The sequence below is a fragment of the Polypterus senegalus genome, chromosome 11 (assembly GCF_016835505.1).
Source record: "Polypterus senegalus isolate Bchr_013 chromosome 11, ASM1683550v1, whole genome shotgun sequence".
Lineage (NCBI taxonomy): Eukaryota > Metazoa > Chordata > Cladistia > Polypteriformes > Polypteridae > Polypterus > Polypterus senegalus.
In genome coordinates, this window is record NC_053164.1 from 19,925,337 (window position 1) to 19,949,486 (window position 24,150).

Here is a 24,150-nt window from a genome sequence, read left to right on the forward strand (position 1 = left end):
CTCTTGCCTTGCTGTTTTTGATATTTGCCCTCAATAGTTTGTCTCAGAAATGAACAAATGAGTGTCTGTTTGGGGTCCACATGTTCGCCCTCATGCTTCCTGCATCCAGTTTGCTCTCACACTCTGGGTAACTGGTGGCCCGGTAGGCATGAGCACATGTGCACCTTCTCAATCAGGATTATTCATTTTGGATGAGGGCTGAAAGATAAATTCCAGCTCCCTGAAGTAGGGTCACAAAATGGATGAATGGTTTATTTCTGAAGATGCAGGCATTGGTGTCGCAGAGACCTGCACTCACATCTTGATCCAGGGTGTACTTTGCATGTTCTCTTCATGTCCACATGAGTTTTCTCTGGGTACTCTAGTTTCTCACATCCCCAGATACTGTATATAAACGTTAAAATAAAGAGCCCTGTTTGAGTGAGTGGGGAGGATGGAGGGACAACAAATCAACAGAACTAAGGCCTACTCCACATGTACCCGGGGATTTTTATAACGTGATTTTTTGTATGCGTTTTGGCCTTTCGTTCACAGACAAACTGCATTTTAGGTCCTTAAAAACTGACCTTTTATGTGTAGACCGTGAAAACTGAATTTTCAGCTTGTAACGTCAGAGCGGGCACCAGGATCGTCTTTGGACAGGTGGTAAGGCGTGAGTGTGAAGCAGCTACAGTCCACTTGGGCCCTGGGTGTATACAATTACCTGTCACGGAGTCCAAAGTAGAGGAACGTGTAGCAGGCTTTCACCAAGCCCGTGGATGGGACTCATGTAGAAATAAAAGCAGCCATCCACTTCCATGGCTTATCTGAATAGAAGAGCAGGTTTACTCTTAACATACAAGCCACCTGCGATTTCCTGACGTCGTAGTGAAATGGCCGAGTGGTGTTCATGACCCCCAGATTTTCGTAAATTCCATGCTGAGCACACTTTTGAAAAATGGCTCAATCCCCTTGTCAATCAGCCCACATTCTTGGTTCACAAATTTCCAAAATGTAAAGTGGAGGGGAGTCTTCTTCTTCTTCTTCTTTTGGCTGCTCCTGTTAAGGGTCGCCACAGCGGATCATCTTCTTCCATATCGTCCTGTCTTTGTCATCTTGTTCTGTCACCCCCATCACCTGCATGTCCTCTCTCACCACATCCATAAACCTTCTCTTAGGCCTCCCTCTTTTCCTCTTGCCTGGCAGCTCTATCCTTAGCATCCTTCTCCCAATATACCCAGCATCTCTCCTCTGCACATGTCCAAACCAACGCAATCTCGCCTCTCTCTCAAGATTTTTTTTTTTTGTTCCTTATTTCACTTTATTCAATGTGTCCTGCGGTGGGCTGGCACCCTGCCCGGGGTTTGTTCCCTGCCTTGTGCCCTGTGCTGGCTGGTATTGGCTCCAGTAGACCCCCCGTGACCCGGTGTTAGGATATAGCGGGTTGGAGAATGACTGACTGACAGACAATGGGTTCATTTTTGGCATACCCCTTGGTGCTCAGAGTGCGGGGTCAGCCATTGTACAACGAGTGCAGGCCTTGCTCAACGGCCCAACAGAGTAGGATCTCTTTCGGCAGTAACAGGGATTCAAACTGGCAACCTTCCAGATCCTTAGCCATGTCCCACGACTGACAGTGTGTGACCACGAGCAAGGCGCTTCACCTGCCTGTGCTCCATTTGGAAAAACCAATAGAAATGAAATCCAATTGTATCTCGGGTGTTACGAGGCAGGATAAAAATGAAAAAGGACAAATGACCCCTTTTATTGGCTAACTAGAAAGATTACAATATGTGAGCTTTCAAGGCAACGCAAGCCCCTTCTTATTATGTAACCATTACATTTTGCCTGAAGATGGAGCCTGAGTTGCCTCGAAAGCTTGCATATTGTAATCTTTGGGGGTCATTTTTGTTTGACTTCTCACTACATTCATAATGGCTAACATGACACAACACCCTAGTACACCAGCCAAAGAAAGAAATGCAATTTATTAACACTGTGTGGCATCACCCTGCAAGTGGAGCCACTGAGATTTATGGTCTGTCTCAGCAGCAAACAGCAAATGAATAAAACAAAACATCAGATTGTTTTTTCAGCTTACAATTGTGCCTTTGGGATGGGCGGCACGTCTGGGACCATCAACAACAGGGGTCTGTGCCGGGGATGAAGCGAGCCGCAGACAGCGGGTGGGCAGGTTAATGCGTGGTGCTACAGTGACACCTGGAGGAAACGTTTAAAAAGTGCAGCCTTAAAGTTTTCTCAAAATTCTTTTGTAGTTTCAGTTCAGAACAGGGGTGGGCAATGTTGGTTCTGGAAAATTGTTCCCCAAACTCGGTCCTGGGGACCCCCTGTCGCTGCAGGTTTTTGTTCCCATCAGCTTCTGTTTTTAATTGAATCCCTGAGCTAATTAAGTGAACTGTTATTTCCCAAGTTCTGTGTTTAGGGAACAATATAAAAATTAGAAAACTAAGTTTGCTAATAAAATATATATTAAAATGTTCCAAGCAGTTATATGGGAATACAGTCAACCCTCGTTTATCGCGGTTAATCCGTTCCAGACTCTGCCGCGATAAATGAATTTCCGCGAAGTAGAAACCATATGTTTGTATGGTTATTTTTATATATTTTAAGCCCTTATAAACTCTCCCACACTGTTAACATTATTAGAGCCCTCTAGACATGAAATAACACCCTTTAGTCCAACGTTTAAACTGTGCTTCATTACAAGACAGAGATGGCAGTTCTTTCTCACAATTAAAAGAATGCAAACATATCTTATCTTTAAAGGAGCATCGTGAAGAGCAGATAATGTCAGAGAGAGCGCTCGCTAAGAAAAGCAAAAACAAAAAATCAATACATACTTTTAAGTATACAGAAGCACCGCGATAAAGCGGCATTTTGTAGAGGAGCGTCCTATCTTCTAGGCAAACAGCCACTGTGTAAACAGCCCCCTCTGCTCACACCCCCTCCGTCAGGCAGAGTGAGAGTGAGAGTGAGAGTGAGAGTGAGAGTGAGAGTGAGAGTGAGAGTGAGAGTGAGAGTGAGAAGCAAACAAAACAAGCGCCACGCGGGAAGCATATCTTATAGCACTGAGGAGTTTTAGTTAATATGTAATACATGCTCTGATTGGGTAGCTTCTAAGCCATCCTCCAATAGCGTCTCTTGTATGAAATCAACTGGGCAATCAAACTGAGGAAGCATGTAACCTAAATTAAAAGACCCATTGTCCACAGAAAGCGGCGAACCAGCGAAAAATCCGTGATATATATTTAGATGTGCTTACATTTAAAATCCGCGATAGAGTGAAGCCGCGAAAGTCGAAGTCGATTACTGTAATGTATTTTTTAACAATATTTTCATCTTGATTTTACTTAATCTACTTTTCCAGGTGTTCTAATTGTTTCATTAATCCATTATTTACTATTTAGTGGGTCTGACGCTGAAGTACTTGCAGCCTTTGATTATTTGCTGTTCTCTGCCAGCGTGTCTGCTCTGCTCGTTTTTAATTGTCATTAATAAGATACAACAAAGGGGAAAAACTGCACAGAGAAAAGGGCAAAATAAAATGAAATCAACAAAAGAGAGTTAAGCACTTAAATCTATAGAAAAAGCAGAAATATTTCTAAATGTCTTATAAATCTAAAAATCAGCCTGCTGTGCTTTTCTGAATGTCGAATAAAAGAAAAATAATCCCAGCTAATTAAATGAGATCAAAGTTATCAGGTGTTGTCACTGATTAGGAATCTGGTGGGAATAAAAACCTGCAGCCACAGGGGGACCCCCCAGGACCGACGTTGAGAAACACTGAACTAGAGGGTCGCAGTGCCTACAGGCTTTTGTTCTTAATGAGAAGTCAATTATTGCTGATGAAGCGCTTATTACTCAAGTGACATTTTGATCCTTCATTTTAGTGGTCTCGCTTGTTAAGGTTCCCCACCCTTAATTGCTTATTTCAGTCTTAAACAGCTGCCTTTACTGTTTTTAATGGCTCATTATTAGCAATAAGATACAAGTGACAGAGGAGCCAGCAGTTCTCCATCTAACTTGTTTCCATTTACACCTCTGTGGATTCTTCACACACTATTTAGTATAATAAAACACTTAAGAGAAAAACGTGACAGACTGAAAATGATCCGTTTTAGGCTTCAAATCATTTCGATAATATCCTTGAAAAGGAACGAATCTACGATATAAGAACCAGACCATTGCAGACTAACAATCCATAAAATTAAATAAAGTCCGAGATTGCCTTCTAATGAAGCGACTGAGTTGGAACAAACATTTAGAGCACGCTGTCCCCGTCACTTCACTGTGGCTTTGTGACGCACACACGCGGATCACACAGTAAGCGCCCCCTGCTGGCCTCACCAACCTCAAGCCAAACTTTTGTCCCCTCCAAGTACGCACCGAGCACAAACGTGCTTAGCGTCGAGTGGGTGACATCTTCCGAAGTGCAGAAGAAGAAGAAGAGCTCTGGCAACAATAGCCATAAAGTGGGGCTCTGACTCTTATAAATAGGAAAATGGACGCACTCTCAGTATAAAATTAAATTTATTCTGCAATAATAAAGCAAAATCATGTTTTGCTATGCATAGTACGTTTCATGGTAAAGTCTATCTAAATTATTTTATACTAGCTGAAACACCCAACATTGCCTGGGTATTACTTTCTTACATACATAGCACATAGGAATCATGAACGTTGGACGGCTGGTTTATACTTCACGCTCAGAACGCGTATGCGCCTGCATCATGGCTGTCATGCGTTTCCAGCGTTCATTTGACGAGTCCTCAGAACAGGGGCTTCATTGTTCTGACGATTTGTCCTACTTTGTCGAAGTATCCTACCTACAATAAACTTATAACGTTATACCATGTCATCATTTAACATGTATTTAGAAGTCGTCTATCAAATTTATGGAAATGTTAACATTTCTCAATTTATTCAATATGCATCATTTAATGCCCGAAAGAGACACAGCCTGATGCAAAGATTTCACAAGACAGTCATTACTCGTGCATGGATACAATGGCCTGTACAAGATTAAAAGTCACACATGCAAAATATACAACTTATAAAATGTTGACAGTAAATACCTATGCAGTAAACTGTAATAAATGCATTAATGTAGTAAGGCTAAGAAAAGCATACATAAAGTTGCGTAATTTTGGTCTGCGCATGCGTAGTATCAGTGAGTAGATCATTTCAATGGGTAGGATGTTTCGTTAGAAAACTTCATACATAACGCTGTGCTTAGAATTCGCACTATAACATGACGTAAGCACAAAAGCCAAAATGTGCTTATGCACTGAAATATCCAGATGCAGGAATCTGTGCGTAATCCAACTTCCACGTTCTTCCGCTACATAAATCCCGGTCAGCGTGAAAAGTAATACTCGTGCATGTGGCTTCTGTCCCGCCCCAACTCCTCCCAGAATTATGCCTCTATGAATATGCAAATCAATATAAATAGAGCTTAAGTTCAGCCTTCTGTGAAAAGACAATGGGAAAAGCACGGGGGGAAATATAAGAATTTCAGCAAAAACCAAGTGGAGGCAAAGAAAAAACGTAAACAGTGATATAAACAAGAAAAGGAAGTTGATCGAGTGACATCGAGTGAAAGCTCAAGTTCACAAAGATACACAGTACCCGAAATAAAAAAGAAGTTGTCGGATATCAAAGTCGCTGTGAAAAGGCGAGTCGTAGCCCAACTTCTGAGTGTCGTATGAAAGCTTATTAGGGTACAGAGAAAAAAAAACAAAAAAATAGGCACACAGTGGGAAAAAAAAGCACAAAATGTCAACTTTAATCTCGAAATTTCCACTTTAATCACGTAGTTTATTTTGTCATTAAAGTAGAACATCACAAACTTCTTGCTAAAATCGATTAATTTACTAGTTTCTCAAATCCCATCGTAACTAAAGTAGCATGTTAAATGCTTTGTTTTGTATTTGATCTTCTTTGTGCTCCGTGTGTAAATCACTACGTGCTTCTTAAACCGGCTTTCTCTTCCTCCAACAGGACACAGAATCCATTACATTCGTGATATTACAGCTCTCTGAATAACTAAAATAGTGAGATGTATACGTGATATCATTTTCATGATGATAGGAGTTAAAGCAGGTTATTAAACATGGGAACATGTTGGTGGTGGTACTGTCTCTTTCAAACGTACTAACACCCAATTCCTGTCCTTACTTTTTAAATCTTCTCCAAATACCCAATCGCCATACAATCAGCTCTGTAAAAGAAGTTAAGCCATCTGTAAGTTTAAAGTGCCGATTCTTCAAAACCTTTAAGGAACACTGAAATATCTTCATAGTACGTGTTTCATTATTCTATCCGTCTATCCTTCCAGCATACAGCAATCAATCAGGATCAATTTGTGAACTTGCTAGCGCTTCGGCACCTTGTCCTCACATGTTTAATTATTAACAATACAGATTATTTAAATGAAGTTAAAGTTTTATCTGTATAATACAATCAACATATTTTGCTGCATTTCATCTTAAAAATGATATCGTCATCATATGTAAATACGCGCTTTATAAAGTGGCTCAGGTTGTGTAATATTATAACTGTAGTGCAAGTTTAAAGTGGGGTGATTGTACTTATAAGTATGAACAGTTCTACAAGGAGCAATTGATTCAGTGTGTTTAAAGTTCTTGGGATGAAACTGTTTCTGAACCGCGAGGTCCATACAGGAAAGACTCTGAAGCGTTTTGCCGTGGCTGAGGCAGCGTGTGCTTGATGCTGTATACCAATATTTCTCTTTCCGATCAGCTGCTGCTGTGATTCACACTCAGATACAGTGATATAAATACTCTGAGTGGTGCAGTTAGTGTATTATGGAAAAAGATGATCCGCTGTGGCAACTCCTAACGGGAGGAGCTGAAAGAAGAAGAAGGTGCAGTGAGAGTAACAACGCTAAAGCAGTTATGGTATTTGGAATACTATGGCTATTCCCTCTACCATTATATTGTTACAAGTTAATTACAATCAGATGCGTTACACTAATAGACAATATGCGGTTAGTTTCAGTGTATTTATAAAGCCGCATCAGGAAAATAAGGTGTAACCACACAGGAACAATAGCACTGCTTTGACAGTCTGAAAAACCGAGCGGAGAACTTGCGTACGACAAGGTATGAGGTACAGTGGAAAAGTGCGTGGCTTTACACCAAGTGTAGGTTTTATACATCGCGATTTGAACGTGGAAAAGTTCTTACGCAACATTTCTGTGCGTACGCACCGTTTATACATGAGGCCCCCGGTCCTCAGAAATTAACTCGACACGTGCCAAGTTGCAGTACCAGCAAATAGTCCGGGGACATATTGGTCCAGCTTGGTCATATTACAACCAGAGGGCCAAACTCACAATGTGGTATTAAAGAGATCCTTAACAAATAATTATTGGTATATTTTCATTTAAAAAGGTTTAATTTTCTTCTTAATAAAAATTTTAAGCCAGTACTTCGCCGCTGCGAAGCGCGGGTATTTAGCTAGTTATAGTATTTGGACGAAAAAATAGGCTCCAGTTATGACCATTACGTGTAGAATTTAGAAATGAAACCTGCCCAACTTTTGTAAGTAAGCTATAAGGAATGAGCCTGCCAAATTTCAGCCTTCTACATACACGGGAAGTTAGAAAATTAGTGATGAGACAGTGAGTCAGTCAGTGAGTCAGTGTGTCAGTCAGTCAGTGAGGGCTTTGCCTTTTATTAGTATAGATAGAAAGATAGATAGATAGATAGATAGATAGATAGATAGATAGATAGATAGATAGATAAAGGCACTATATAATAGGTAGATAGAGAGATAAAGAAAGGCACTGTATGATAGATAGATAGATAGATAGATAGATAGATAGATAGATAGATAGATAGATAGATAGATAGATAGATAGATAGATAGATAGATAAAGGCACTATATAATAGATAGATAGAGAGATATAGATAAGGCACTGTATGATAGATAGATAGATAGATAGATAGATAGATAGATAGATAGATAGATAGATAGATTGCAGATTATTTTATTATTAATAATGTTTGTGATTCTTCTGGAATAACAGAGACATAAGGACCGGACAGACACACAGACACTTCTCTGTTTATTAAGGTGGATTTATTGACTTGTTTATTTAGAGGCATTCAGGGCTGCACTTTGGACTCTATACTTTCTATTGTAAATCAATGCACTCTTTGCACATTTGCACCTACCTGTGTTGTTGTGTGCCATCACTGCCTGGCTCATCCTCACACATGAGTATCCACAGACCTGGGCTCAAAGGGTAGTGAAACTGGAATAAAGCACTAGAGGGCAGTTAAGGACAGCCAAGATGAGTAAAACAATAAAGGAAAGTCTTTGTTTGTTCTTTTTGGAAACAAGAAGCAACCCAGTTAGTTCTGTTCTGTTGGAGGTGTAAAGATGAGCTCCTTTTACATGAAGGACATTATGACAATTGCACCCGACTTGGGCTGTCACCATTCTAAGAAGCTGTGCCGATGGCGTGTGTATGTGTGTGTGTATGTGTCTGTGTGAGTGAGACAGACAGACAGGGTGAAGGATTTAAGTGGGTGGGACATTTTCATGGTTTCCAGTTGAAGGACACGTCAGATTGGCAACTGCTGATCTCATGGCCTGAGGCTGTTGGAGTCCTAGACTAGACTACTTTGGGATATTCCCAAAGTATCCTGAGTGTACCCCCTTTTACTGACCACCAATAACGTGCTGCGTGACAAAGCCGCTACAGAGTCCAATGCTTTCCAGGTATGCCAAGTTCAGCCACAATCTCAACCTTTTTTTTTTCCTTTTCTCCATTCTGCCATGCTTTATAAAACATGCAACATGAGACAGACAAGCTTCTCTTCTTTTCCGTTGCTTATCCCTTGACACTCCATTATATGCATTGTACTTTTGACTAAGCCCTATTTCACTGTCAGCTCTCATACAGTACATAAAGCGTCTGGCCATAACAAGGGGGGCCTTCAATGGTTGATTTGCCCCAGTCTCCATCTCCATCCTGCTGGTAAGGCTACTGTATGACTGGGTCCCATTACTGTTTTCTCACATAGTTCAAATGTTTTTTTTTTCCCTTGAGGTGACATGATCATTCATCTTCTTGTCAAGGGGCACTGCCACTGTTGTTTAAATCTGTAGCTGAGGTGACAGTTCTAACTGATTTGTGTTCAGGTGCCATTGTCCTTGGCATTCATTTTGCTGAATTCTTCTGAAGGTGAGCTAACAGCCATGGATGAACTGCATTTGGGTGCCTTGGCCTTATCATGTTATTTGGTTGCCTAGTGTAGCTATGGCATGGTTGGGTGGCAATGACCTTATTGTTACCTCCTGTAGCTGTAAGAATTATATTCGGCATGGCCTTTATTGTTTTTACTGTGTGACCAAGCTAAGAATGCTAAACAAAGCCTTTTGGGTACCATTACCCTTGGTGTTCCCTAAAACATGGCACAGCTAGGTGGCATTAAACTTGTCTGTTCTTCCTATAGTTAAAATAAAAGTCATGGATGATTTGTGGTTACTGTAGATATCATTACTCATGCTTTTCGTCTATTGCTGAGATGGTTGGAATAGGCTATAGCATGGCTGGATGGCATTAACCTTGCTATTTCATCCTGTGGTTGAGATGACAGTCCCTAAAGTGGTTTTATTGGTGACATTTCCTGTAGCTATAGCACAGCTGGGATTCATTGAGATTGAAGATTTGGTGTTGTTGAGTGCCTTTGTCTTTGGCATTTCCTGCAGCTATGGCATAGTTGGGCATCAGTATTTTCTTCAGTGGTGAGGCTGCTTGTTGTATGCCATTGCCAGTCTCCTGTGGCTATGGCACACCTGTGTGGCCCTGACCTCGCTGTTTCATCCCATGCTTGAGCTGAATGTGACTTTTTTGGGTGCCATCGCCCTTAACATTCTCCTGTGGATTTGGCATTGACCTTTCCCCCTGCAGCTGAGGTGACTCTTCTGATAGACTTGATGGTGCTGTAATGGCTGTGGAACTGAGCTGACCATTCTCTTCAAAGCCATGCGGGATGCTTGCCATTGTTAGTTTCCACTTGTTCTGACTGATCTGAGGTTCGGCATCATTACCTTTCCTTGTTGTCCCCTATACTTGAACTGGCTGGTATAACTAAGTGGGCACTAACACATGGTTCTCCCGCCCAAGTGTGATCACATGAAATTTTATCCACACCACATTTTGAGCTCAGACAAGCAAAGGGGAGATGAGAGAAGATCAGACTGGAATGTCCGCTCACAGGGCAGAACTCATTAAGTGTCACAATTCCTTGTTTTGTCTCCTGTCACTACGTTCGCCTTGAGACTTTTGAAATCTGCCCTTTCTGCCACTTCGCTTTCCGTTCATCCTTGAGGTTGGCCTTCAGTGGCGAGCAGTGAAGGGGGGCCAGGGTGGGAGGGCTTGTTGTAGCAATGTCAGGGCCAATGCACGGCTGGCTGACGTGAATGAGATGATCTTTGGATTATGCACTCAGTCAACTATTTCATCAAGTGAATAATAACTACAGCTTTTGCCATGTTTATTGTATATTCAGCATCTTGCCAAATGAATTAAAATGTTGGCTGGAGTAGGTAAATCCAAAATATGGTAACTAAATGAGTGTAGGCCATGGAAAGAGTAGGGGTCCTGGGGTCTGGATTCAAGTATCCCCATACATCTCTGAACCTGCTTCATCCAACTTAAGTTAAATCTTTTGTTATGTGCAATCAGTGCCATGAATCTCTTACGCGTGTCTCCTCAGAGCAGCTGACAATAACACAGTACTAAGAGAGACATATAGTATGAAACACACACACATATATTAATATACTAGCAGAATACCCATGCTTCGCAGCGGCGAAGTACTGCATTAAAATTTTTATTAAGAAGAAAATTTAACCTTTTTAAACTGAGGGAAAATATGCCAATAATTATTTGTTAAGGATCTCTTTGTATATCATGTTGTCAGTTCGGCCCTCCAGTTGTAATATGACCAAGCTGTGCGCTGAGCTTACTCTTGAGCATGCAACTTATAGTTGGCCATGTGAACAGTAATCTTGTTTCAAATCTCACAGCTTGGATTGCTGCTGTCATAATCGGTTTGAGTTTCATGGTTTGTTTCAATTACGACAGTATTTGTAGGACTTGTGTTGAAGAGACATTCGCCATCTGTCAAGCGTTGTAAGCACACAACCGGTTTCATCGATAAAATCACATCCAGCTTTTGAGAGTTTAAACATTCATAAACATCAAAGTGTCCACTACTGAAATCGTCACCTGTGAATCTAAGATGTTTAAGAGGCATTGGCGGTTGTTGAAAGGTGTAAAATAATTGGCCATTTCGGTACACTTGAAAGCGACAACCGAACAATTCACCAGCAGCCATCAACTCACATGCAGAACCATAGGTGAAGGGCTTAAGCATTTCACTCTTCTAGTGCTCTTGTGTAGTCTAATTATCTCCTGTACCGTCATCAGTCCACACCTTGAACCTGTCCCAGTCATTCAATACATAAGACAGAATGTTCCTCCGGATATCAAGAGTGAGCCTGATATGGCCGTGCAATATGTAACAAAGAGAATGGAAAAGGTAGGTGCCATCTCTGGGCATGGAAACCACTTGGTAAGTGACAGTTCTTTGATCGATGGAGATCATCTCGATAGACATGTTAATAGGGGTACGGCTGGAACGATAAAGGAAATGGGTACCTGAACAATGTAAAGTAAGTCTAAAATACCAACACAATAACTATAATTGTAATAAATGAACAAAAAAACAGCAGAGAAGCTGTGGATTAAACAAAAAGGCTGTAGTTATCAGTAGGGAGACGTGAATCCTGTGGCGAAGCTAGGAAGGGAATGTAGAGACCGGAGCGACGGACGGCCTTATATAGGCAGGCAGCCAACAACGTGGGAGGCATTGGGATGGGGGACCCAACGCCACCTCACACGGTGACCGAGGTGCAGGCTATGGACGTATATATGTACGTAAGTAGGATTCAGTTAGTGTTGGGAACCCGCGTATCAAATTTCTTGAAGATGGGCCCATAAGTAACAAAGACTGTTGAAAAGTTCAATATGGCGGCTGACAGTGGCATCATACCACCGAAATAAGTACGTACATTGGTTTCGGTTAGCTCAGGGAAGCCACCTACCAAATTTCGTGAAGATGGGGACGTAAATAAGAAAGTTCAATTTGGCGGACGCTGTCGACCATTATGACCATTACGCATAGAATTTCGAAATGAAACCTGCTTAATTGTTGTAAGTAAGCTGTAAGGAATGGGCCTACCAAATTTCAGCCTTCTACCTACACGGGAAGATGGAGAATTAGTGATGTTGGAAAGTTCAATATGGCGGCCGACAGTGGTATCATACCAACGAAATAAGTATGGACATCGGTTTCCATTAAAAGTTCAATATGGCGGCCGACAGTGGCATCATACCACCGAAATAAGTACCAAATTTCAGCCTTCTACCTACAAGGGAAGTTGGAGAATTAGTGACGTTTGGAAAATTCAATATGGCGGGCGACAGTGGTGTCATACCACCGAAATAAGTCTGTACATCGGTTTTGGTTAGCGCAGGGAAGCCACCTACCAAATTTCGTGAAGATGGGGTCAGCCTTCTACCTACACGGGAAGTTTGAAGATTGGTGACGTTGGAAAGTTCAATATGGTGGCCGACAGTGGCGTCATACCATCGAAATAAGTAAGTACATCGGTTTCGGTTAGCGCAGGGAAGCCGCCTACCAAATTTCGTGAAGATGGGGCCATAAATAAGAAAGTTCAACATGGCGGATGTTGTCTACTGTTATCGACTGTTATGACCGTTACGTGTAGAATTTCGAAATGAAACCTGCTTAACTTTTGTAAGTAAGCTGTAAGGAATAAGTCTGCCAAATTTCAGCTTTCTACCTACATGGGAAGTTGGAGAATTAGTGATGAGTCAGTGAGTGAGTGAGTGAGTGAGTCAGTCAGTGAGGGCTTTGCCTTTTATTATTATAGACATAGGAGTATATGTGGGCGGCATGGTGGCGCAGTGGGTAGCGCTGCTGCCTCACAGTTAGGAGACCTGGGTTCACTTCCCAGGTCCTCCCTGCGCGGAGTTTACATGTTCTCCCCGTGTCTGTGTGGGTTTCCTCCGGGTGATCCGGTTTCCTCCCACAGTCCAAAGACATGCAGTTTAGCGATTGGCGATTGGCGATCCTAAATTGTCGCTAGTGTGTGCTTGGTGTGTGTGCCCTGCGGTGGGGTGGCACCCGGAGTTTGTTTCCTGCCTTGTGCGCTATGTTGGTTGGGATTGCCTCCACTATCCCTGTAGTTGGGATATTGCGGGTTTGTTAATGGATGGATGGAATATATGTGAACCCTGGTGATCACCTTTCTGGCTTTGCTTAGGTAAGCAGTACAACTTCTACTCACGCTCACGTGAAAAAGAGCACCCACAACTGGTCCTACCCCTTAAAGCTGGGACTTTATAACACTGGATGGTCCAGAAAAGTGGTGTCTCAGTTTGGACCTGGAACCCACCCTGGACAGAACTCCTGTGCGATTCCAGTTACTGAACCTGGGAAAATGTAGATTTATTGGGCTTTTGCAGGTCAGGTCAGGTCAGGTTTGGGGAGCATGCACTGATACAGCACGTTTCCACACCCACCACATGACTAAACGGCTCGAGATCCCAGTTGGAAAACCCTGAGACAGATACGTGGTCCTCTGAAAATGACCATCTGTCTGCCGCAGACAGGTGTTATGTGGCTGTCCCCTTGGCCTGATCTAGCCACTCGAGTCCTCAACAACAATGGGGATCCTGTGAGTTAGATCACCCTCAGTGAATCACACTACATGGCCACAGTGCAGTTACTGACACTCCCTCACAGTGCAGGTAATGTGCCCAATTCATGACTCCATAAGCAACTGCTCATTCAACACAAAGTCAAACCAGCGGTACCCAAAGATTCTCCAAAGAGACACAAGGAGTCCAGTCTTCGTCTCAGGTCACTCGATAGCATCCATGTCTCACAACCATATAGTAAAACAGGAAGCACCAGAACTCTAGAGACTTGGACCTTCGCCCTTTTGCAGAAATATCGATAGCGCCACACACCCCTTTCCAGTGACCTCATGACCCCCCATGCTCCCCCAATCCGTCTACTGACTCCATAGGAAGAGTCGCTAGAGACATGAATGATGCTCCTGAGGTAAGTAAACCTCTTGACGAGGTCGACACTCTACATGCAGACAGACACACTACTGATGGCTCTGTCTAAATTGCGTCACCTGGTTGGTGCCTCAGTATTCAACTGTCAACTGATCACAATACATATGTACAAACCATGGGTCACAAAAGACTTGAACGCCCTATTGAACAAGAAGAAGAGAGCCTTCAGGTCTGGAGATAAAAATGACATAAAGCAGGTGCAATCAGAACTGAAGAAGCAGGGGAAAGCCAACAACAGAGATGAACTTAAGCACAAGTGTAGAATGGGTTGAGGACTATCGTTGGCTACAAGCAGGCTGTTAAACATGGAGAGGAAGGGAAAAAGGGCAGAACTAATGCACTAAACCCTACTTTAACAGGTCTGACTCATTCTTGACAGTCCAGCCGTCCCCCAACGCTGCTGGCCTCTGGGAGAGAGCTGAGGAAGTTCTAGAATCCCAACTGCCATCTTCACCCTGCACAATATTCCCCATCAATGACATCCCCCCTCCACTCCCTGGATTGTGTGTTTCTGCTGATGAAGTGAGGAGAGATACTTGGGAAACCTCTGCATAAACAAGTCTTCAGGGCAGGATGAAATCAGCCCTGGGGTGCTGAAAACATGTGCGAGTCAGCTCTTTGGGGTCCTACAACACCTGTTCTTCCTTTCCCCGAATTTGTAGAAGGTTTCCAGCTGTGGAAAACATTTTGTGTTGTCCCAGTGCCAAGAAAATGTCATTCCAATGATCCCAAAGGACTTTAGATAAGTTGCTCTTACTTTGTACATCATGAAGACCTTTGAGCGGATGGTCCTAAAACAGCTATGGCCCCTGGTTTCAGAACATCTGGATCCTCTGCAGTTTGCTTATCAGACACATATAGGTGTGGAAGATGCTCTCATCTCCATGCTCCACAGAGCCTACTCCCACTTGGACAAAGCTGGCGCCAGAGTCACGATCAAGTTCTTTGACTTTTCCAGTGCTTCTAACACCATTCTGCCTCATCGACTGGGAGAAAAGATCAAGATTTTGTATCTTGATGACCCCACAATCTTCTGGGTCACGGACTATCTGACTAACAGACAGCAGTTTGTGAGCTGTGGGACTGTGTGTCAGAAATGGTGGAGTGTAATACTCGAGCACGTCAGGGAACTGTCCTGTCTCCCTTCCTGTTCACCCCTCCACACAACAGACTTCCAGCACAATACCAGTGCTTTGCCATCTACAGACATTTTCAGATGACTCCTCCCCACCAGCAACACCATCCGTCATAGGCTGCATTAATAATGGAGATGTGTTGGAGTACAGGAACGTTGTGAAGGACTTTGTCTTGCGGTAAAGGGAGAGCAACCTACAACTCAACTTCAGCAGGACAAAAGAGCTGGTGGTGGACATCCAGTGTGCCAAGGAGGCTCTGAGACCAGTCACTATTCAGGGGAGAACATGGAAGTGGTGCAGAGCTACAAGGACCTGGAGGTTTCCAACAAACTGAACTGGTCTGGCAACACGATGGCACTGGATAAGAAGGGCCAGAGCAGACTGGACTTGTTAAGGAGACTTAGATCTTTTGATGCGTGCAGCAAGCTGCTGAAAATGTTCTACCAGTCTGTAGTAGCCAGTGTGGTGTTCTATGCTGTGGTCTCCTGAGGAAGTAACATGAGCACAAAGGAAGCACAATATGTGAACAAGCATATCAGGAAAGGCTGCTCTATCACAGAATGAACCCTGGACACACTGGAAGTTGTTGTAGAAAGGATATTGTTGGCCAAATTGCATGCCATCATGAAAAATCCCCTCCATCCCCTACCCTCTCTCTTGGAGCACTTTTAGCTACAGACTAATTGCTCCGTGTTGTGCTAAGAAGCACTTCTGGGGGGCTTTTCTGCGCACTGCTATCAGGTGTCACACACGTGTGCATGGGAGTGGGTTGGTGCCGTCGTCTGATCCTTTCACCTTTTGTCCCTCTGTAGACCCACTGAAGAACACACCTCCCAGTGATGTCATCATCAACCCCTCCCACTAATGATGTCACGTACAGCTATCACTGAAGATAACCTATCCGTTCCAGAACCCACCTACTGAATATCTCACTTCCTCTTCTGGCTCTTCTGTTTCAGCCATATTTAAGAAACCAGTCAATCTCTGTTAGTCAATTCTGTTTTGTAAAGTCGCGACTCATTTGCCTTCATTATTTTTCAGTATGCGGGGTGTTTATCCCCAAACCTCTTTCATGCTCTTTGCCCGGTTCTCTTACACAGGCAATTCAATGCTTCCTCCAGGGGCACTTGTAATGTTTAGTTTGAAATGCCATTTTGAAATATTTGAACAATATTTATGCATTTATTTGTTTGTTTGTTTGTATATTTACTTGTATTTACATTTTGATTGATTGATTGATTGCCCTGCCCAGGGTTTGTTTCCTGCGCTGGCTGGGATTGGCTCTGGCAGACCCCCGTGTCCCTGTGTTAGGATGCAGCGGGTTGGAAATGACTGATTGATTGATTGGCTGTATAAGATGGTCCAGATCTAATTATGCAATTTTCATTACGCTATAACAATGTGCAACACAGGATGTTGGAGGAATTTGGACTTCCTGCAGTGCATAGGAACACAATCTCCCAAATCAACAAAATGTTTGACTAGACTGGTAGTGCCAATCACCCAGAATTGTACTGTTTTCCTGCATTGCATTAAGAGTTGCATAATTAGATCTGGAGCACCCTGTATTATTTGTCCTGTGAGTCTGTATTCTTAATTTTATGTTTCTGCTGCTGTATGCTGCTTATGAATTACCCCTTGTCATTAATAAAGGTTATGCTATCTAATCTAATGTAATATACAGTGCCCTCCATAATGTTTGGGACTTTTGTGTCTGCTCCACAGTTTACAAATCAAACAATTCAGACATTGTGATTGAAGTGCACACTGCAGACTGTCATTGAAGGGGATTTAGGGGCATTTTGGTGAGAGCATTGTCATAAGAAAGAGTCAAAGACATCATAAAGATTTGGGGCAGCCACCCATATAGTGTTTTTCCTGGCTGCAAAAGTTGATTTAAAGCAGCACCCCGTGCATAGAAAAGAGTCCAGAATAGAACTGATTGCATGGAGACAAGATGGCGGTTTTAAACGGGAAATGACGTCATTGGTGCCGAAACTGGAAGTGACATCATCGTCTTGAGCGGAAGTGTCGAAGCCGGAAACAAGTAGGGTTTCCCGAGAATGCTCGTCTGCAAGAGACTGAGAGAGACAGTTAGCACACTCAGACATTCCGATACATAAGATGGAGCAGATTATTTAAGGCTTTGTAATCCATAAGCAGGATTTTAAAGTCAAGTCGACTGAAAACAAAAGCGTGGATTAATTTCTCAGCATCTATCAATGATATAAGAGGTCTAACTTTTGCTATATTTCTTAAGTGAAAAAATGCTGTCCTAGTAATCTGATTAATATGTGATTTAAAATTCAAGTTCTAGTCAATGGTTACCCCTAAATTCTTTACCTCCTAATGCATCAAGTTTATTTCTAATAACCTCATTATATTTATTATTGCCAATCACTAAAATTTCAGTTTTTTCTTTATCTAGCTTGAGAAAATTGCTACTCATCCACTCAGAAACACAAGTAAGACATTGTGTTAGTGAAACAACAGAGTCGGGGTCATCAGGTGCTATTGATAAGTACAGCTGTGTGTCATCAGCATAGCTGTGGTAGCTCACGTTGTGCCTCGAGACAATCTGACCTAACGGAAGCATGTAGATTGAGAAGAGCAGCGGACCCAGGATAGAGCCTTGTGGACCACCATATAGAATATCAGGGGTCTCTGAAGTATAATAACCACAACTAAGAAATAATTTTCTACCTGCCAGGTAGGACTCAAACCAATTTAAGACCCTGCCAGAGAGGCCCACCCACTGACTAAGGTGATTTCTAAGAATATTGTGATCAATGGTATAAAATGGTGCACTGTGATCTAAGAAACATCACCAGGGGCCTCATGCAGAATTCACATTAAAACACAGCATACAGACAAAACTAGAAAAGTGCGTACGCACAAAAAGATTCAGATGCATAAAACTGTGCATAAGCAAAGCTGCACGCACTTCCCCTTTAAAAATCCCAATCATCATCAAATTTAATGCACGTGCCTACAGCCCCATCCTGACTCCTCCCAGAATTTTGTATATTTGAATATGCACATCAACATAAATAGCCCCTCCTGGTCAGTGTTTTGTTAAAAGACAATGGCAAAAGCAGAATTTCAGCAAATGCAAAATGGAGGTCCTGCTCAGTGACGTGGAGGCAAGGAAAAAATGAGATATCTGGTGGCTTAAGCAGTGGTATAAGCAACAAAAGGAAATGGCATAGCGTAGCAGAGGCACTCAAAAGTTCAGTTTCAGAAAGTCTCACAGCGACTGAAATGAAAAAGAAGTCGTCAGATATCAGAGTTTACTTGAAAAGGTGATTCATAGCCCACCAGCTGAGTGTCAAAAACACTGGAGGAGGAATTCTGGGGCTCATAGCGAGCTGCTGCTGTTATTGGGGGATTCCAACATCAACGTAGGTGAAGGCGAGTTTTAATTTATTTTTTTCCTAACTATTATCTACGTTTGTGTAAAAAAATTAGCATGTTTAATAAGACAAACAAGCAGGGAGCAGATGCGGTATTACTGTTTATTCTGTTTCCAACGATGTTGTGACGGTGCTGCTGTGCTGAGTACGTCTTCGGGCGCTGGATGCACACAAACACCTCTGCCTTGGAAACTGCTGGGTGACCACCTGACTGTGTGCTGACGGACTGTTCTGGAGTCACACAGTGCAATAGTGGAGTGGAGGCTGTAAGAGATGTAGCCAGTAAACTAAAGAAATAACCTTGATGCTAACAGATTTGTGAAATACTAATGGCTCATGATTTTAAAAAGACTCTTGTTACATATGTCGAGTAACGTGGGCTAAGTCCAAGTTTTCTTAATCTGTTAGTATCCTGCCATACATTAAAGATGTTGTTTTTTTTCCTCTATATATTTTTCAAAGCACAAAGAACCAACTTCATACATAAATAACCCTTCCCAGAATGAAATGGTACTTGGCCAAGCAATATCTCTACAAGGAACCACACAACCCAGTAAAGAACCATAAAGTGCCATTAAAGACCCAGGATTGTTAAAAGTGTAGTACTGGCTACTGTTACAGTTATGGGCAGGCTATTTAACAAATATAAGTCACTGAAAGCCAAGTATAAAAGCCTGCGCTATTAACAGATACAAACAAGGCTTGAAATGGGCCGATGCCGGCCTTTGTCTACCAGTAAATTTCATCTGCGGCATACGGGGGACGGGGATGCTCTTTCCTTGAATCCTACTGCATTGTCATAAAGAGAGGACCGCCAGTAATCTGGTTCCACTTCAAGTACTGGGTCCAAATCTTTTCAATGAATTAAATGTGACGACTGGCAGCATCACAATTGAATTTGTGGCCACCAGGGGGAGCACCAGTTCCCCAAACCGAACACAGACAGACACTAGGCACAAGTCCAGCAATACACAGACTTTATTGAACTATGGGATACGCTTTCACACGTTTCTCACCTGCACAGCACAATATGCACCAAACACAATAAATAAATAAATAATAAATATAGCACTTGTCTTTGTCTTCATTCTTTTTTCCTCTCTCCTTCTGCCTCAACTGGCAAGCTTCATCTTCAATTCCATCATCATCTTCATCGTTATCATTATCAACATCATCATCGTCCTCATCATCAACATCGTCGTCATCATCATTGTCATCAACATCGTCATCGTCATCATCATCATCAACATCGTTGTCATCATCATCCTCCCGACCCTGGCTCCTTTTATGTTGCACCTGGGAGTACTCCAGGTGGCTCATTAGCAAGGTCCAGAAGCACTCCCAAGTGAGGTGGAAGCCCACTGATTTAAGGCGCTGCAGCTCCCCCTGCTGGCCCCAATAAAAACAAAAAGAGCTGTGCCAAACTCCAACTCCCATGGAACCCTAAAGGAATCTTAAGCACCCCTGCAACCCAAGGCACATCTTCTCCCCTGTCCTACCTTTACAACTGCCTACATGTTGAGAAAGAACCTCCGCTGTCCATCACAATATTTACAGTTTGTGCAGAAGGAAACAGCTCCCTGGTTATGACTGACGCAATGTTGTAGTGGAATCACTCCACTTTAAAATTGCTCTCCTATGGATATTTAAGCTTTGCTCTTAATAGCTGTTAATAAAAGGGTTTAGATTTTAAACCACTTCTTGAAGCATTTATTTTTACATTTACAAAGTGTCCTTAGCACATGTGGTAGATTAACTGGGTTTATAGTCACACTTAGAGTTAAGTGATAGAGTTAAATATAGCCCACTGTAGGAGTCATTTTTGAGAAAAAAAAAGTTTGCCCACCCTTTACCTACACAATGAGTTTAATAATGAAACACGACCAAAATGAAACCCTCGACACGTGATATCACACGATCATCATCTGTCTGCCATAATCCCCCACTAAATCCATAATCACCAGTTTCTTTGAGCCGAGGCTGCACTCTCTGATGCCGAACGAACGACGCGCGCGCGGTTCTGGATTTGAATGAAGCTGCGCTATGGACATCTAGCACCGCGGCCGGCCGTGAGGAGCACCTGACTACCCAATCACGTTATGTCCCATCAACATTAGCTCGGTTCAATATCCTAACTCGACCAATATAGGCCAGCACCTTTCAGCGGAGAAGGAGATCTACGATCCTCTGGAAAGAAAATCTGCAGATTTTGGAATTCCAAAAAAGCAGAACCCCCAGCGCCCTTTTCGTAATGCAACCGTACTGTATTCGTGAAACGGCGCTATTTATCTAGTTGCGATTAAAACGCACCGCCTGGCATTAAGCCACCTCATCCATTTCTGAAGCATGCCGGGTTGGCTAAAAGACTGGATCTGCTGCCCGAGAGGCAGAGACACGCAGTCCGGTGATTCGGTGAAGAGCAGAAAAGTGCAGTGCGGGGCGTGACGGGGCGGGGTGGAAAGCCCGTGACGTCACAGACAGTTATCTGCGCTCGAAAAGACTGACGGGCTCACCCTGCGCTCGTCCTGTTGTCCAATTGTCACGTTGTATACGTGGATTAACTCTCGCATTCTTCCGCAACGTGAAGAGCTTCCGCAAGGTAAGGCACACTTGTTTTTTTTTTGCTTAGCGTTGAAGTATTCTCGTGAAAAAGAGAGGTTGCTTTTATTGTATTTATTTCTGTTTGTGCATATGAAGCTGTGCGCAATTGAGTGGGAGAGCAGCGCTCTCCAGCTGTGGCTACAGGTGCCGATCTCACGTGTCGAATGGACCGAAATGCGTCGCCAGCAAATGCGCAGAGATCGGGGCCGTGCGAAGGGAACAAGGAGGTTTAACCTCATTAGGAAAGGCGTTAAATGAATGACAAAACTTTATAACGTTATTATGGAGAGTTAGAAAAAGTACAGTAAGAAAGAAAGAGATTAAATTCTTAATTACAGGCGTTAAATGAACGACAAAACTTTAACGTTATTATGGAAAGTTAGAAAAACAAGAGAAAGACAGAAGTTTGTTTAAATTCATTATGATACGCGTTAAATGAATGACTTTATTATGGAAAGAAAAAGAAGGAAAGATTTAAATCAATTATTAAAGGCGTTAAATGAAAGCTAAAACGGTTAACTTTATTATATAAACAAGATAAACTAGATAAAGACAGAAGTTTGTTCAAATGCATTATGAAAAGCGTTAAATTATTATGGAAAGTATAAAAACATTGAAAGAAAAAGTTTGATTAAATCCACTAGGGGTTAAATGAAAGATAGATCTCTTAACTTTATTGTGGAAGGTTATAAACAACATAGAAAGTTTGGAGTTATGAAGTGAACCTTATTAATCAATAATTAACAACTCATTTTTATTATCCTAAGAATCAAATAAAAACAACTCACTCCAAAAGGTAAAAATAAATTCATATTTCAAATTAGAAAAATCAATTACCATCAAGTTAACAAAACTAATACACCACTCTTTACAAAAGAACCCATATTTAAGGTAATTTTAAAGGATTTGTATTCTAAATAAATGCTGGCTTTCATTAGCCATTAAATATCTTCATCATATTGCTTTTTTGACTTGCCTTCCTTTTTTCTGGATTTGTAAATGGCCAGCCCAATGAGAGAGAGTTAAGAATTGAACTTTATCAATAATCAACACATCATTTACATTATCACAAGTAAAGAAACAAAGAAAAACACAACTCACCCAAAAGGCACATTTCAAAGAAGTCGATAACTTCTCCTCAGATTTACAAATTGACTCATGAACTCACAATCCTTTCACAAAAGAATTCACATTTAAGATCTTTAGAATTTATTTTCTAAGTGAACTCTTTCACAAGGCTATTGAATATCTTCATCATATCACATTTGTTAACTATTTGAATTAACTTTCTCTTTTCTGAATTTGTAAATGGCCAGCTTGGCCTGCTCAGTGACAATGAAAGAAAGAAGACTGAATTCATTAAAGAGTTCATTAGAAAAAAATCAGAGCTCAACTTTATTATAGAAAGTTATAAACAGCAAAGAAACAAAGAAAAAAGAAAAGTCAAAGGCGTTAAACAACACAACGCTTATGGAAAGTTATAAACAGCAAAGAGAGAGAGAAGGAAGGAAGGAAGGAAAGAAAGAGAGAAATAAAGTAGGTGGCATTAAATGACAGAACTGTTTTATTATGGAAAATTATAAATAACAGAGAGAGAAAAAGAAGGAAAAAGAAAATTCTGTGGCTTTAAATGACAGAACTCTATTATGGAAAGTTATAAACAGCAAAGTGAGAGAGAGAAAGAAGGAATGAATAAAAAGTTGGTGGCTTTAAATGACAGAACTCAACTTTATTATGGAAAATTATAAACTGCAAAGAGGGAGAAAAAGAAAGAAGGAAGGAAAGAAAAAGAGAAAAGTCTGTTGCGTTAAATGTCAGAACTCTATAAAGAGAGAGAGAGAGAGAGAAGGAAGGAAGGAAAGAAAGAGAGAAATAAAGTAGGTGGTATTAAATGACAGAACTCAGTTTTATTATGGAAAATTATAAACTGCAAAGAGGGAGAAAAAGAAGGAAAAAGAAAATTCTGTGGCTTTAAATGACAGAACTCTTATGGAAAGTTATAAACAGCAAAGAGAGAAAGAAGGAAAGAAAAAAGAAAAGTAGATGGCATTAAACGTCAGACCTTGGCTTTATTATAGAAAGTTATAAACAGGAAGGAAAGAAAGAAAGGAAGGAAGGTCTGGTGTTAAATGACAGAACTCTATTATGGAAAGTTATAAACAGCAAAGAGAGAGAAAGAAGGAAGGAAAGAAAGAGAAAAACGTCAGTGGCTCTAAATGACATCTCAGCTTTATTATAGAAAGTTCTAAACAGCAGAGAGAGAGAAACAAATTTAAATTCCTTATAAAAAGGCATTAAATAAACAACAGAACTTAACTTTATCAAGGAAAGTTATAAACAGCAAAGAGATAAAGAAGTCTGATTTAAATCCATTATGAAATGTTTTAAATAAAAGACAGAACTCGGTTATGAAAGATCCTGAAAAGCATTTGATGAAAGAAAGAAAGAAAGAAAGAAAACTGAAATGAAATAAACATTGAATGAGGATATAGCGGGTTGGATAATGGATGGAGTAATACAAGGTGATTCAGTTTTGAATTTCACTTTGTTACTCAAAAAATCAATCAATCCTCTCCATCAGTACAAGAAAAGAAGCACCCAGCTCCAAATAAATAAATAAATACAGCTAAATAAGCTCATTTCCTGAAGTTTACAAATTGCCGCATTAATACGCCGCTCTTCTACAAAAGTTTCCCCATTTAAGGTCATTTTATGGAGTAAATATCTCAAATAAATTTGCTTCCACTAGAGTGAGAAAGACGTCACCTTGCCCATTTGTTGTGA

At 41.6% G+C, this 24,150-nt stretch overlaps 1 protein-coding gene across 1 annotated transcript in view; it reads left to right on the top strand.

The window, feature by feature from the left end:
• The first annotated feature begins 21,278 nt into the window (after window positions 1–21,278).
• The window catches only part of itpkcb (inositol-trisphosphate 3-kinase Cb), a 215,559-nt gene continuing 212,687 nt past the window's right edge, over window positions 21,279–24,150 (top strand). The window contains exon 1 of the mRNA XM_039768129.1: window positions 21,279–21,364. The gene's annotated coding sequence lies outside the window, so the exon portion shown is untranslated. The remainder of the gene's footprint in view (window positions 21,365–24,150) is intronic.